Source organism: Dendrobates tinctorius, unplaced genomic scaffold, assembly GCF_039654945.1.
Source record: "Dendrobates tinctorius isolate UK_male_01 unplaced genomic scaffold, ASM3965494v1 ptg000468l, whole genome shotgun sequence".
NCBI lineage: Eukaryota > Metazoa > Chordata > Amphibia > Anura > Dendrobatidae > Dendrobates > Dendrobates tinctorius.
In genome coordinates, this window is record NW_027362130.1 from 540,421 (window position 1) to 555,865 (window position 15,445).

The 15,445-nt window shown below is 46.5% G+C and overlaps 1 protein-coding gene across 14 annotated transcripts in view; it reads right to left on the reverse strand.

The window, feature by feature from the left end:
* Positions 1 to 492: 492 nt before the first annotated feature.
* CELF3 (CUGBP Elav-like family member 3) overlaps positions 493 to 15,445 on the reverse strand; it is a 138,136-nt gene continuing 123,183 nt past the window's right edge. For 13 of the 14 annotated variants that reach the window (XM_073564661.1, XM_073564660.1, XM_073564657.1 and 10 more), the window contains one exon: positions 493 to 4,886. The gene's annotated coding sequence lies outside the window, so the exon portion shown is untranslated. Of the gene's footprint in view, positions 4,887 to 6,841; positions 6,923 to 15,445 lie in introns of all 14 variants that reach the window. The other variant, XR_012227609.1, reaches the window with a different exon arrangement.

Consider the following 15,445-nt stretch of genomic DNA (forward strand, 5'->3'; position numbering starts at 1 on the left):
GTTGTGGAGCAAAGAGCAGAACCGCGGGTTGCGAAGCAAAGAGTAGAGATGTGGGTTGCGGAGGAAAGAGCACAGCCATGGGTTGCGGAGCAAAGAGCAGAGCCACGGGTTGCGGAGCAAAGAGCAGAGCCGTGGGTTGCGGAGAAAAAAGCAGAGACGCAGGTTGAGGAGCAAAGATCTGAGCCTCAGGTGGCAGAGCAAAGAGTTGAGTCACAGGATGCTCATTCCATGCTGTATATGACATCCTCTGTGCTGCTGTGACCCTGCTCCTTCTATCCTGTTTATGATATGCTCTGTGCGGCTGTGACCCTGCTCCTTCCATACTGTGTATGACATACTCTGTGCTGCTGTAACCATGCTACTTCCTTGCTGTTTATGACATCCTCTGTGCTGCTGTGACCCTGTTTCTTCAACAATACATAAGAATTAATGTACACGATGTCTGAATTCTTTGTGCTGCTGTCAGGTTATAAAGAAAGTGGACATCTCTAATTCACTTCATCAAGTTTATTTAATTTAACCAGATATAAATTAAATAATTGAAAATAATGGTCAATAAATAAGAAATAAGTTATTGTTATATAATGGCCGTGGACCGGTCTGATATAGCCCCTCCCCCACCCACATTTATATTAAAATACCCTCTCCCCATCCCACAAAAGAAATCTCTGGATTTGACAATAAAACGGCAGCGACTTTCCTCTTCTGTACATGTCCTGGAGGTTTCGGATTCTGTAAACATTTACCTTTCTGTGTGAGCGTCACTGGACGGCGTCGACCTTTTGATATGTAGATTAGGATTGGTCCACTCTAGGGGTGAGAACTTCACTCCTCAATTAGTCACAGACAACACAAAATGTAAAGACCTATTATCTCTTCTGGGTGTGACATCCCTTAGAGGAGGGGAGTAGGTGAGCGCTGCTCTGGTAACTGCATTGATAGGGTTATCCCTGGCCTGTGCCTGTCATGGCGGCATGTGATGCTATTTTCTTGGAGTGGCGGGCATATTGAACCTACATATTGGTATATTTATGAAGTTGCTTAAAGGGGCTGCCAAAAATAAGAAAAAAATACCTAAGTTTCTTGCCCCACCACCTTTTTTGTCTCAATCCACAACCAAGAGAGGCGTTGTTTCTAGTTCTAGACAACATCGGAGCCATCTTTCTAACCATGGACATCCCCTCTAAGTAGAATGTGCCCTACAACACACGGAATGATTCACAAATTGTACATAAGTGGAAATCAATAGGGGGAGGGGTGTTTAAAAAAGTGGAAATAACTAAACAATGAAAAAAGTGCCCATGAGATGTGTCCCCCAAGATGGTGGCTGTGCAATTGTTCAATTAGAAAACACCACAATCTTGGGTGGAGACAGGGCTGCAGTCTGATTAGTTTTGTATATTACTCCAGTGAGGTTTCTGCCTTCGGCCAGCCTCCGTTTTGGGGTGCTCAGTGTGAGGCAAATTTTCCCACCCCTGAGAGAGAATCCTGTCAACAGTGCTGCCCCTCGCGAGCTGCTGACTACAGATTAACTCAAATGTAACATCAGGCATTTTGTGTTTACAGTGTCTAAAGACAAAATTCCACAAGGAGATAAACTCCTCCCATGAGGAACCACATGAATGGAAGCTCTTCCTATGAGGAAATGCTGTGAAGATAAACCCCTCTCAAAGGTTTAAAAGTCATGTGCGGCTGGAGGAAGATTATCTTCCAATTCTAGTGCACAGAGAAAGTAGCTGGTCTTGGCAGGGGTCATCTAGGGTACAGCCTCTCTTTGTGGTGCCATCTCTAAGGTGACTAACCTTTTGGAGGGCAACAAGGAGCATGGACCACAAAACAGAGAGCTTCTCTATCCTGGACCACAAGGAATGGTAACTTTGCATTTGTATGAATACAACTTTTTATTTGGAGGAATAGCTTCTCTTTCCAGGTACCAGAAAATAAAAGCTTTCCTTGTGAGGTACTATGGCGAGGATAGATTAGAGGCAACCACAGAATGTTGCTACTCTTAGGGTGTAGATCAAAATGTATCTTCAAATTGTAAGGGACACATTGAAGTTGGCTCCTCCTCTGTGGGACCACATAACAGGTAGCTCCTCCTCAGAAGGGCCACATCGATGGTAGTTCTTCTGAAAGCCGATGTAAGCTTCCCTTCACACGTCCATTTTTTTGTGTCCGCATGCGGTCTGTTTATTAAGGGCTGCAAATACTGACACACGCACACCCATTGTATCCAATGGTGATGCGCAAGTGTAAGGTTTCTCACATGGACCATGTGTACATGTGAAAAACTCACAGACATGTCAGTATTTTATGTTACTATGTTATCAGCAGCACATCCGTGTGTCATCAGTGTGACACTTACTGGCACCTGGGAAAAGCGTTACAGTTTACGCTGTACCCAGGCACGGCCGGCTGCTGAGAGCAGCTCTCATTATTATCTCATGGTCACGCTGAGATCAGCATGACCAAGAGACAATGAAGGGAGATATATTCAGCACCTGCTGAACAATAAAGAATTCAATGAAAATAAACCGTTGTGGGCTCCCGCACAATTTTCATAACAAGTAGCGGCTGGAGGCTGATATTAATAATCTGGGACAAGGGCTAGTGTTACATAGTAACATAGTTAGCAAGACCAAAAAAAGACTATCCAGTTTGGCCTAGTGTTGGTAGCCTGGGGGATGACAATATCTATGACCTCTTCCCAGGCTATTAATATCAACCCACAGATATCTGTTTAGCCTTTGCTGGTTTAAATTTATAGAAGGAACCAATGTCATTTTTTTCTGGGGTCCACAGTAAATTCACCAGGAAAGGCTATGCAAACAGCTGTGGGCTGTTATTAGTAGCCTGGGAATCTTTTGGGATACTGTCCTCTTTCTCAGATTATTAACATCAACCCCTAGATGTAGGCTTTCCCTCTGCTGGTCATGAAAATTGCGCGGGAGCCCACGACGGTTTTAAATTTAATTCTTTATTTTACACAGGAGTTACACAGCTGCTACTGCATACAACTCACATAATTGTCGCCTGATCGCGCTGATCTCAGCGCGACCGGAGACAATTTTGAATGCTGCCTTCAAACGTCAGCGCCTTGGATCAGCACGAACTATACTGCTTTTTTCAGGTGCTGGTACGTGTCACATGGACGGCAAATGGATGTGAAACACTGTCACACAGACAGCAAACGGACACACTGATGTCACATACGTACATACAGATGGCAGATGAATACGGATCTCACCATTACTGTTTTTTTGCTGTACAGGAATCAACAAGATGTGTGAAGAATGCCACACAGAAGGTAGTCGTCTGTGGCTCCACCTCCAAGGTGCTAAACACCGAAGGTAGTACTCTGAGACTCCACCTCCAAGGGACCACACAGAAGGTAGTCCTCTGAGGCTTTGCCTAATGGGCTGCTTCTCCTCTTGAGGCTCAACCTACTCGACAATTCCTCCTCTGAGAAGGGCCAAATCAATGGTAATTTTTATGAAAGTTCGTCTAACAGGTGCTACTCCAAAGGACCCCACAAAAGGTAGTTCTCTGAGGCTTCGTGTAAAGGGCAGCTCCTATTTCAAGGGGACACACAGAAGGGAGTCCTCTGAGATATCTGCCTAACAGGCAGCTCCTCCTTCAAGGGGGCACACAAAAGGTAGTCCTCTGAGACTCAGTTTAATAGGAAGCTCCTCCTTCAAGGAGTCACATAGATGGAAACCTTTAAGGCTCTGCCTAATGGGCAACTTTTCCAAGGAGCTACACAGAAAACAGTCCTCTGAGGCTTTGCCTAATATGCAGCCTCCCCTCTGATGCTCCGCCTAATAGGCAGTTCCTCCTTTGAGGCATCTCCTAATAGGCAGCTCCCCCTCCGTGCCTCCGCCTAATACGCAGCTCTTCCTTTGAGGCTCCCTCTCCGAGCTTCCGCCTAATAGGCAGCTTCTCGTTTGAGGCTCTGCCTAACAGATAGTTGCTCCGCTGAGGGAGGCCACATCAATGGTAGTCCCCCTGAAGGTCTGTCTACACAGGTAGCTTCTCCAAGGGGCAACACAGAAGGTCGTCCTGAGAGGGTACGGAATGCACTGTCAGGGGGTAATTCCCACCATGCCCCTCCACATGTCTTAGACAATCTCTAATGAAAAAAATGAAATATTGATGTATTTTTTAACCTCAGGCCCCTACGAACTGCACATTCCTATAGAATGGGTCGTGTGTGCTTGGCTCTGCCTCCTGCCAGTCCTGTTCGGAGCTAATCACTCAGTGATCGCCAGGGATAATAGGATATTGCACTGCTACCCTGATGCTCTGTATGTACACAGCAGCTCTGCCTACGAGATGAGCAGCGCCTCCACCTCCTGCATGGCCGAGCCACTATAAATATTCACTCTCTCATATAATGCCATGTCTTTAAAAAAACAAAAAAACGAAACCTATTTGCAGAAGGGACGATGAGTGAAATCAAAAGGAAAGCCGCAATCTAAACACAACATTATCACCGCCGATATCTGCGCCGCACACCCACTGCCGTCCTGGCAGCAGCAACGGCACAATTTTTTTTCCCCAACTTTTGCCCAAGTTAAAAAATAAATCCCATGCCCACTAGAGAGGCTGGATGCGGCAAGTCTACCCTGTCCGCTCCGGAGAGTGTGCAGATCCAGGAATGTTCCACTTCTCCACCTGGGGGGGTGGGGATGAGTTTGGAGGTCCTTGCTGGTTAAGAGTTGGGAGATTATCAGATTCAGCTGTTTAGCGGTTTCCCCTGAAGTAATTGTCCATCTTGGTCCAGCAGCAGAAAAACGTTGAAGTCCTTTGCGAGGTGTGGAAAGAGAAAGAGGAGAGTGAGGGGCTGGACCTAGGTACCCCTTCATCCCCAAAATCAGGTGCACCCACTGAAAAGAAAAGCAAACACACAGTCAATGCATGGGCTCTGGCCTCAGAACGCGTCAACCCCTCACCAGAACCTTCACCATCGGGGACATCAGAGGCCAAAGAACAGAAACGAGCCTCATGGTAGACCCATAACTATCTCTCCAGGTCTCATAACCATGTGGACCTGCTCCATCTCATCATGGAGCTGCCTGGGCAGAGTGGTGGTCTCAGCTGATACAGAGGAGCCCCATCTGCCCCCAGCATGGAGGAGCCCCCCTCATTCTGGCTCTCATCTATGGATTGGGCTGGGCTCAGATATCTCTTAGGAGCATCACCCAGAAAAAACGCATATTTGAGAAGATGGAGATTGTGGTCTGGAGGGTTCAGGGCCCGACCTGTCATGTTCTTCACTTCCTCCAGCACCAGGAGCTCTGACCACCACCTTGCCCAGCATCTGCTGCAGATCAGGCCCCGCTAAGGCTTTTTTCAGGGCCCCATTCCATCCTGGCTTCCTCCGAGCAGCGAGTCTTGGGTCATTGCTGGGCCATGCCAGACAAACATGGTTGCACCCCCGAATGAGAGATCACAGCCATAAGGTCAAGCAGATTCTGGGACCACAGACAGAGACCGATGGAGACAAGAGGATGGGTGAGGGGTCATGTCCCAACATCTCGTGCACGGGAATGGAGGTGATTATGGATGACTCGGGGGGGGGGGGGGTGTCTCCTAACTGGATACTCTTCAGCTGCTGTATAAACTACAACTACAGCATGCCCACTTGATGTCACACATCCTAGATGGTTCATGCAATGTCATGGTGGCCTAAAGCGCCTCCCCTTAAAGGGTAACTCCACTCATCCCCCTGTGCAGCCCGGCAATGCCCATGTGCGGAGTGGATCCACTGTAAGTGTGACTCCTGTCCGCTTTATTGGAATGCCCTTCTATGCTACCAGCTGTCTTACAGGAATGGGACCCCTGAGATGTGGCGGCTTACAGGAGATGGCAATGGATGATGGAGACAGCGTAAGCAGAAGTTTTTAATGCACAGACCACATTGAGTATTGCCAAGACTTTACATCAGCACACCGGGGGCCACACAAAGATGGCGGGAGGGGAGCATCAGTAATCAGTCACATGGAAGCAGTCCTCGTACAAGTCACAATGAGGGCAGGTGACCCCTTTTATCAAAAACAGCCACAAAATGGACAAAGAGCAGAGACCCCTGCCCACCCCTGTGAAGACAGACTCAATGCTTAAGATACCAAATGGATAATATTTCTTATTTCCAGGCGGAGTTATCAGTCCAACATCCTTGCTATTGTCCCTCTGACAACACTGCCTGTGCCCTGGAAATTCTGAGTTATCAGAGGGACACAGCAATAAATTACAAAAAAAGGTTTAAAGAAACAAAACTGATTTCCTTACATCCATAACACTGATATGCCAGGAAGTGTTGGCATGGGGCACAGATAGCGTTGCTCTTCCCGCAGGACACTGATAACTTCACTTGGAAATCTGCTAGGTCTTCAGGCTAATCTCTGTCAAATCTGACGACTTACTGACTTGTTTTAATGTTCCTATTCTAATATGGAAAATCACGAAATATTCACTGACTAAATTAATTTTAAAGGTAGCAACTGTGAGACTTGCTGCCAGAATGTGACATACTACAAGGGAAAACACTGGAACAAGTCATGGCGTCAGAAGGATCTGCGATAAGAGGTGATCAATCATCACTCTCATTTTTGTGCTCTTCTCATATTGTGAAAGTGTTGTAAAAGGTTGTCACCCGCAAACATCGCCCTCTACAGTCTAGAGAGACAATCAATATTACATAGCAACTCCAGATTTCCACAGCACTCCATGCATCCTATACAAAACAGAGATCTCCCCTACAGTCGTTCCTCATGGGCGGAGCTTACAGGAGGAAGGGGAGGCAAAATACAACACAGTCATTCCAATGGATGCAACTTACAAGGGGCGGTGCTACGAGTCCCAGGGCAGCCAATGGACGCTAGGTCAAAGCGACAGAGTTGTCTCAAGATTTGATTGGACCCTGGCACAAGATTGGCGGGTTACAAGTGGCAGAAAAAGAGAAGCTGATTTTTTGTCATGTGGTTAATATATGTATATGTGTATATATATATATAATGTTAGTAAATCTTTTCACCTTTACTTGAACTGTTTTATTGTAATTGTAAATTAATTTTATACACAGATTAATACTTATGTAAGAACGGATCACAGTGATCTGGTTGGATACGCTACTCTGTAACAACATAATGTGGTAATGATGCAGATACAGGTGCAGCATTAGATGATGAGCTGTGGAGATCTAACTAATTACTGAACCATAGTATAGGTGACTAGATGAGATTTCTAGATTACTGGGTAATAGTAATGTTAAAATCTCATCCGATCTATCTTGTAGATCTAGACCATGGCTCAGGAGTTACATTTTGATTACTTTGTTATGGTCTAGATCAGTGGGCCAAATTATATCTCTAGACTACTGTGATCTAGATTAATAGATAACATGTGTTCTCTAGACTACTTTGCCATGGTCTAGATTAACAGATTATATGAGATCGGTAGATTACTGTGCCATAATACAGATTACCAGAGCAGACCAAGGGACTTTACAGCTGGCGATATAATGGATCACTGTCGGGTGTCTAACAGACGAATCTACAGCCAACTCCCCCATACACGGGGGCATTCGGTCAGGTGGGAGAGAGGACAAAGCTGCCATCACCGCTGACAGCAGCAAATCTCCCCAGGTCAGGCATAAATGATCCAGCTGCCTGATCCTTGCAGACATCATCTTTCAGGGAGGAGTCATTAGATGGTCGTCTGGTCCCACTGATGTTTGGATGACCTTCATGTAATATGTATGGGGGCTGTAAGTGGGATGGCGACCTGAAATCACTGAATCATGTTGCACTAATGCTACGTATTAGGGACAGGTGGGATCGTGGTCAGGTTGCATATGACTAATGTGACCAGGACATAAGGGTTCTCCCATCTCCGGAGTACTATCACACCTTATTACCCTGCAATGAAGGAATGCCAGATGTGGGACGATCTCTTCTTCCAAGAAGCATCCAAGTAACAGAAGTGGCTTCAGCATCCAGTAATGGCACCTTGCTCTACTGTGGTATCACATTACTAAATGATAATAAAGCAGTATAATAATATAGAAATATAACAACGCAAGCTCATCATTACTGCATGCCAAACCCGCCTTTTTTCACCAAAATACTATGTTCTATGTGTATTGGATTACCAGGATCACTAAATTACCAAGTCGTAGTCTAGATCTCTAGGATTAACAGCAATCCCAAGATTACAAGGGATCACAAGATCACCTTGTTGTATTCTTGATGTATATGATTAGCAGGCATTACTAGATTACCATGTGGTATTCTGATGTATAGGATTACCGGAGATCACTATGTTACTGTGTTGTATTCTGATATATAATAGAGAATACAATGCCATAATCTACATGTATAGGATTAGCAGCAATCCCTAGATTACCAAATTGTATTCTGACGTACAGAATAACTTGGGACCATTAGATTTCCATCTTGTATTCTAGATGTAGGAGATTAGCGGGGATCACTAGATTACTATGCAATAATACCATGTATAGAATTACTGGGGATCGCTAGATTTCCATCTTGTATTTTAGATGTATGAGATTAGCTGGGATTACTATGCAATATTCTTATGTATAGGATTAAAGAGGATCACTAGATTTCCATCATGTATTCTAGATGTATGAAATTAACTGGGATCACTAGATTACGGTGTCACATTCTGATGTATAGGATTACCGGGGATCACTAGTTTTCCATCTTGTATTTTTGATGCACTTCGGGGTGCTCCACAGGCATGGGCTTTCTCTCTCTCTTCCTCTGCTCCTCAACGTATGTCAGTGAAATTGTTCTTTGAGGCTCTGGGACACATCTATGACGAGCCTGATAGAGTGCGTCTGGCAAAGGATATGATGATGACTGTAACACAGGGGAGGCACTCAGCTGAATGGTTATGCTCAGAGTTTAGACGTTGGACCGCCAAAATATCCTGGAATGACGCCACCCTGAGGGGGTTGTTCCGCAGGGGCCTGTCTGACCGTCTGCAGGACGCTCTGGCATTACATCCTCCTCCTAATACCCTGGTGGATGCCATGATGCAGGTGGTCCGTATGGACCGGAGACTCCATGCTAGAGGAATGATGCAACAAGGGTCTCCCTTGTACCCCAAATTGTGTGACACTGCACCTGTATCTGAGCCCATGGAGGTTGGGTCAGTCTAGGTTAAGGAGAAAGAGAGAAGGCACCGTTGAGACAATCTACTATGCTTTTACTGTGGAGTCTCTGGACTTTGGAAAAGGAATTGCCCCTTCTGCCCTTCTTCAGAGAAACCATCAGAGAAACGACTGAGTCTGGGCAACAATTGAGGAGGTTGTCCAGACTCCCAGGTACATTTTTTCTCACGTACAAAGATGGTGCTCCAGGTTGAATTGGACCTTGCTGGTGGTCCTGTTAAGACCACCGCCTTTGTTGACTGTGGTTCCTCCATTAATCTGATTGATGCCCAAGTTGTGACTCTTAATTAGATAGGGACAGTCATGTTAAAAGACCCTGTTAAAATTGTGGCTGTGGATTCATCCCCTCTTACCCGGGATGGAATTTGCTTTATGTCTGAATTTTTTTCTATGAAAGTGGGTTCCACTCATGTGGAGAAGTTAAGTTGTTTCATTATGAATAATCTGCCAGCAGGTCTGATATTGGGGATGCCCTGGTTGCAACGCCACAATTGATTGGGTGAAGGGGGAGATCACCCGATGGGGATGTAATGATAATGGTCTGTGTTGTAACCCGGTTCCTTTTGTCAATCCAATAAAATCTGTATCTGTGTCGTCTGGAGGGTATTCCGGAGTACCTGAGAGACTTTGAACACGTGTTTTCCGAAAGCGAGGCTGAGGCACTCCCACCACATAGACCATATGATTGTGCTATCGATTTAGTACCTGGAGCCAAATTACCCAAGGCTCGTTTGTTTAATTTGTCCGGGCCTGAGCGCCAAGCTATGAAAGAGTACATCAAAGAGAGCCTTTGCAAGGCCATCAGTCTCACCCGTGGCAGCGGGGTTTTTCTTTGGAAAGAAAAAAGATGGTGGGTTGCGACCGTGCCTCGACTTTCGGAAACTGAACAAAATTACTGTTAAGAACACGTACCCTCTCCCATTGATTCCTGATCTATGCAATCAACTCACGGGGGCCAAATTGTTTTCTAAGCTCGATCTACGAGGGGCTTATAACCTTATAAGGATCCAGGAGGGGGACAAATGGAAAACCGCATTCCTGACAACTGAGGGGCTGTTTGAAAACCTGGTTATGCCCTTCGGCCTCACTAACGCTCCTGCTGTTTTTCAGAACTTCATTAATGTTGTTTTTTCTGACTTGATTGGGCATTATGTAGTCATTTACCTGGATGACATCTTGATATACTCTGAGGACAGTCAGTCACACTTACACCATCTCCGTACGGTTCTTATGAGACTCCGGGAGAACCATTTGTATGTTAAGCTGGAGAAGTGCTAATTTTTTATGCAAGAACTATCTTTTCTGGGTGTAATTGTATCCGGGGAGGTATTCTGCATGGATCCAGGGAAGGTTCAGGCCATTACAGATTGGGTGCAGCCTCATGACCTGAAGGGGTTGCAGCGATTTCTGGGCTTCGCTATTATAGGAAGTTCATTAAAGGGCTCTCGCAGGTGGTGAAACCCTTGACGGACCTCACTCTTAAAGGGGCAGATGTAAAAAATTGGTCCGTGGCCACAAAAAATTCCTTCCTTACATTAAAGTGTTTTACTACAGTCCCTGTGTTGGTACAACCCGATTCGTCAAGACCTTTTCGCCGAGGTTGACGCTTCGGAGTTGGGGGTAGTATTGTCACAGGGCCCCTCTACCCTGACTAACCTCAAACCCTCTGCCTTTTTCTCTAAGAAGTTCTCTTCGGCCGAGAGAAACTATGATGTCGGTAACAGGGAACTGTTAGCGATTAAATTGGCCTTCGAAGACTGGAGGCATTTTTTGGAGGGGGCCGCTCATCCCATTACAGTCATCACTGATCATAAAAATCTGGCCTATATCGAGTCTGCTAAGAGGTTGACCCCCAGACAGGCTCAGTGGGCACTTTTTTTTTTCTCGATTTCATTTTACCATCATGTTCCGACCAGGGTCTAAAAATGTAAAGGCGGATGCCTTATCCCGAAGTTTTGATTCTATGTCCCCTCCAGAACCTCCTTCCTCCATTCTTCAACCAGGAGTGGTTGTAGCCAAAATCTCCTCTGAGTTACAGAGAGAGATTCTGGAAGCACAAGCTCCAAGGAATAAACCCCCAGGTAAATTGTTTGTACCAGAACGAACATTTCCGTCTCACACTTCTTCAAGAATTTCATGATTCTGTGTTAAGTGCACACCCTGGTATTGCAGCTACCCGGGGGGCAGTAGCTAGGGGTTTTTGGTGGCCCTCTATGGGTACTGATATAAAAAGGTTTGTAAATACTTGTGGGGTATGCGCTCGCTCTAAAAGCGCTCAGGTCCGGCCGGCCGGGGAGTTGGTGCCTTTGCCAATTCCGGATAAATCATGGACACACCTGTCCATGGACTTTATCACTAATCTTCCATCTTCCAACTTAGTGGTATGGGTAGTGGTTGATAGATTTTCTAAGCAAGCCCACTTTGTGCCATTACCTGCGTTACCATCTGCTGAAACCTTGGCCCGCTTGTTTATACAGCACATTGTTCGGTTGCATGGAGTGCCTGTGAACGTGGTGTCGGACAGGGGTGTGCCATTTGTGGCCAGGTTTTGGAGAGCGTTTTGTATGAAGTTGGGGGTCACGTTGTCATTCTCCTCTGCCTATCACCCGGAATCCAAGGGACAGACTGAACGCACCAACCAGTCGTTGGAGCAGATTCTGAGATGCCTGGCCTCCTCCAGACAGGAAGACTGGTGTGAGGTATTACCCATGGCAGAATTTGCATTCAACTGTTGTATTAATCAGTCTACCAGAAAGTCTCCCTTTCAGGTCAATTATGGGATTGTTCCGCAGTTTGGGGAATTTTCCCGTATGGATTCGGATTGCCCTGGTGCCGAGGGGATGGTACAACAGTTAAAAACCCTCTGGAGGGAGGTGCAGGGGAACATCTCCAAAGCCCAGAAGAAGTACAAACATTTTGCGGACAGGAGGAGGGGGTTGGATCCTGTGTTAACAGTGGGGGAAAAAGTCTGGTTGTCCACCCGTAACATCAAACTTAAAATACCCTCTATGAAGTTGGGCCCCAAATTTATTGGCCCATACAAGATTGTAGAGGTGATCAACCCGGTGGCATACAGAGTTGCACACCTCCTTCAAAATATCTAACGTCTTCCACAGGTCCCTATTAAAACCTGTGGGGACAGTTAGAGAAGATCCCTCATCCGTGGCTCCACCAGTATTGGTAGAGGGTCAACTGGAGTACGAGGTAGGGCGCATCATTGATTCACGGTGGGTACGCCGGAGACTTCAGTACCTTATTCATTGGAAAGGATATTCTGTTGAGGATTGGTCATGGGTTCCGGCCAGTTCGGTGCACGCTGATCGACTGGTGCGGGCTTTTCATGCCAGATACCCTGAGAAACCTGGGGGTCCAATGGCCCCCCATTAAGAGGGGGTACTGTCATGGTTAGGACATGGTTAATGTCCTGTTTTCGCAGGGTTAATTTTGCTGGCCTCCCTTTGGATCTGGGAGGGGTATTTATACTCACTCCAGACAAGGATTCCCTGTCAGCTATACTGTTATTCTGGCTGTGTGTCTGACCCCCCTGGTGTGCGTGTATACTGCATTGCTTGTCTGCTTCCCGTGTATGACCTGGTCTGTTCACTCACTCTGTTCTCTGTCTCACGTTTTGGTACTATTGTTTTCTCTGGTTCTGACCTCCTGGCTTGGCTATTGTTACTCCGCTACAGTTTGTCCCTATTGTACTGTCTATTGCCCGTTCTGGTTTTCTGATCTATTGCTACGTCCTGATTATCCATTCAGTCTAACCCTGTCGTGCTATCTCATGCTTTGACCCCTGCTTGATCTGGTTTACGTCTCTGCCTATGCCCCTTGGTAACTTGTCCCGTAGTTACCTTTCTAGGAGTTTTCCTTCAGCTCCTAGCTCTGTGGAGCTTAGGCCACGCCCCACAGCAGTCACGTGCTTCAGGTCCTGTTAGTCTGAAGCACGCATCTTCACCTCTGCTGCCCCGCTCCACAGGTATCTTTTGTACTCAGGACACGCGCACTGGCTCAGTGAGCAAGTGCAGTGCGGTGTTCCTCACACCTTCCTTGCAAATAAATGCTACAGAGAAGGTGGAAGCAAGTGACCTACCTGAGATACCGTGCAAGGAGGGAAAATGTACCAATGCACAGGAATGTACGTATGTGGTAGCTGAGACCTGGAGTTAGGCTGCGGCTCAGACTCAACCCCAGCGAATAGAGGATGAGTCTCAAATAGAACTGCCAAGACAGGAGGGCCATACTATGGCCCGGGAACCTCCACACATGGCAGACCCACCGAGGTCCCTGATAACCGATAATGAAGACTCAGTTTCAGACCAGAGACTGGCATTCACACTAGGTCAGGGCCTGCAGACTAACAGTCAGGGCTTCGAGGAAGCCCTGCGGACAAATGTCAGTCTGGAGAAACTCAGATGTCTTGCAGACCAACCCCCTACTGCTTCTGACACAGAGAGAATATACTGGGACCAGGGCAGACTCTATAAAGAGACTCTCCCCACGGATACTACAGAACCCTGGGACTGTGAAAAGCGGCTGGTCGTTCCTTATCTATTTAGGGAAGAATTATTGAGAATTGCTCATGAAATTCCTCTGGCTGGACACCTCAGAATACAAAAGACTAAAACTCGCCTGACACATAACTTTTATTGGCCCAAGATGAACACAGATATTGCCAATTACAGTTGATATGTGTAGTTTGTCAGAGAATTGGAAAATCTGGGAATATACAGAAAGCCCCATTGATCCCACTGCCAGTGATCGATGAGCCTTTCCAGCGAGTGGCTGTGGATATCATAGGGTCATTTGCAATACCTAGCAGCTCTGGCAAAAAGTTCACCCTCACAGTGGTGGACTATGCTACATGATTTCAGGAAGCTGTTGCACTGTCCTCCATCCAAGCAGACAAAGTGGCGGATGATTTAATGACTGTTTTCTCTTGTGTGGGCTTCCCCAGGGAAATATTAACCAATCAGGGAACCCAATTCATGTCCATCCTGATGGAATGCCTCTGCGAGAAAATACAAGTGCAGCATTTTGTGGCCAGTTCCTATCATCCCCAAACCAACGTACTTTGCGAGCGTTTTAATGGAACATTAAAACAAATGCTCAAAATGCTAGTGGAGACTGAAAAATGAGACTGGGAGTGGTACCTCCCTCAACTGTTTGCGTACAGAGGTACCACAGGCGTCTACAGGATTCTCCTCCTTTTGAACAGGTTTACAGGAGAAGGGTCAGGGAGCCACTTGATTTGATTAAGGACTACGGGCGTCTTGGTGATTGAATATGTACTGCGACTCAGAGAAAGAATGAAAAAACTGAACAACCTGGCGCATGAGAACGTGACCCAGGCCCAAATCAACCAGAAGGTCTGGTACGACCGTAATGCCAGACTGAGGGCCTATGAGGAGGGGCAGAAAGTTTGGGTGTTGGTCCCTATGCTACAGAATCAATTACAGGCTGCATGGGACGGACCATACACTGTACACAAGCGGCTAAATGATGTTAATTATGTGGTGACCCTAGATAAATATGCAAAGCGTCAGAAAGTATTCCAAGTAAATCTGTTGAAGGCTCATCATGACAGGGAGACCTGTATCTTACCAGTCTGTAGCATGCCTGAAGCGGGGGAGACTGATCTGTTACTAGATGTGGGCGGTGGGACTCAGTATATGAAGTCCCTGGAGTCAATGGAGTTTTAACCTGGGCTATCCCACAGTCAGAGGTCTGAGCTGATGGGGGTGCTCAGCGAGTTCATTGAAGTCTTCACAGGGAAGCCTGGGAGGACTCACTTAGCAACTCACCATGTGGACACTGGTACTAATCCCCCAGTACGGCAGTCTGCATATATTGACAGAGGGGTCGCGAGTTCTGTTTCCGGGCTCCCTCTGGTGGTTACAGGAGGTAATGGAGCTGATCTAATTAACAGAGGCCTGCCACCTGATAATGAGGAGGACGATTGGACATCTGGAGTTTTTGACTGGATTTAAGACAGCAGACTCCCTTTATCCCTGATGGTGATTTTTTCCTGCCTCCTGAGGTCTTAGTTTCCAGCTCAGTCCCTGCATGCTCAAGCTAAGTGTTCTTTTGCTATTGTTCACATTTGATTTGGTTTTGTCAATTTAGTTTTGTGTGGTCAGCCAGCCCCGGCTGGGGCTGTGCTGAATTTCCATCCTTATGTTACTGCTTGCGCCAGTTTGTTTTTGTCCCTTATTAGATTGGCCTCTTTTTGCACTGCTTTCAGAA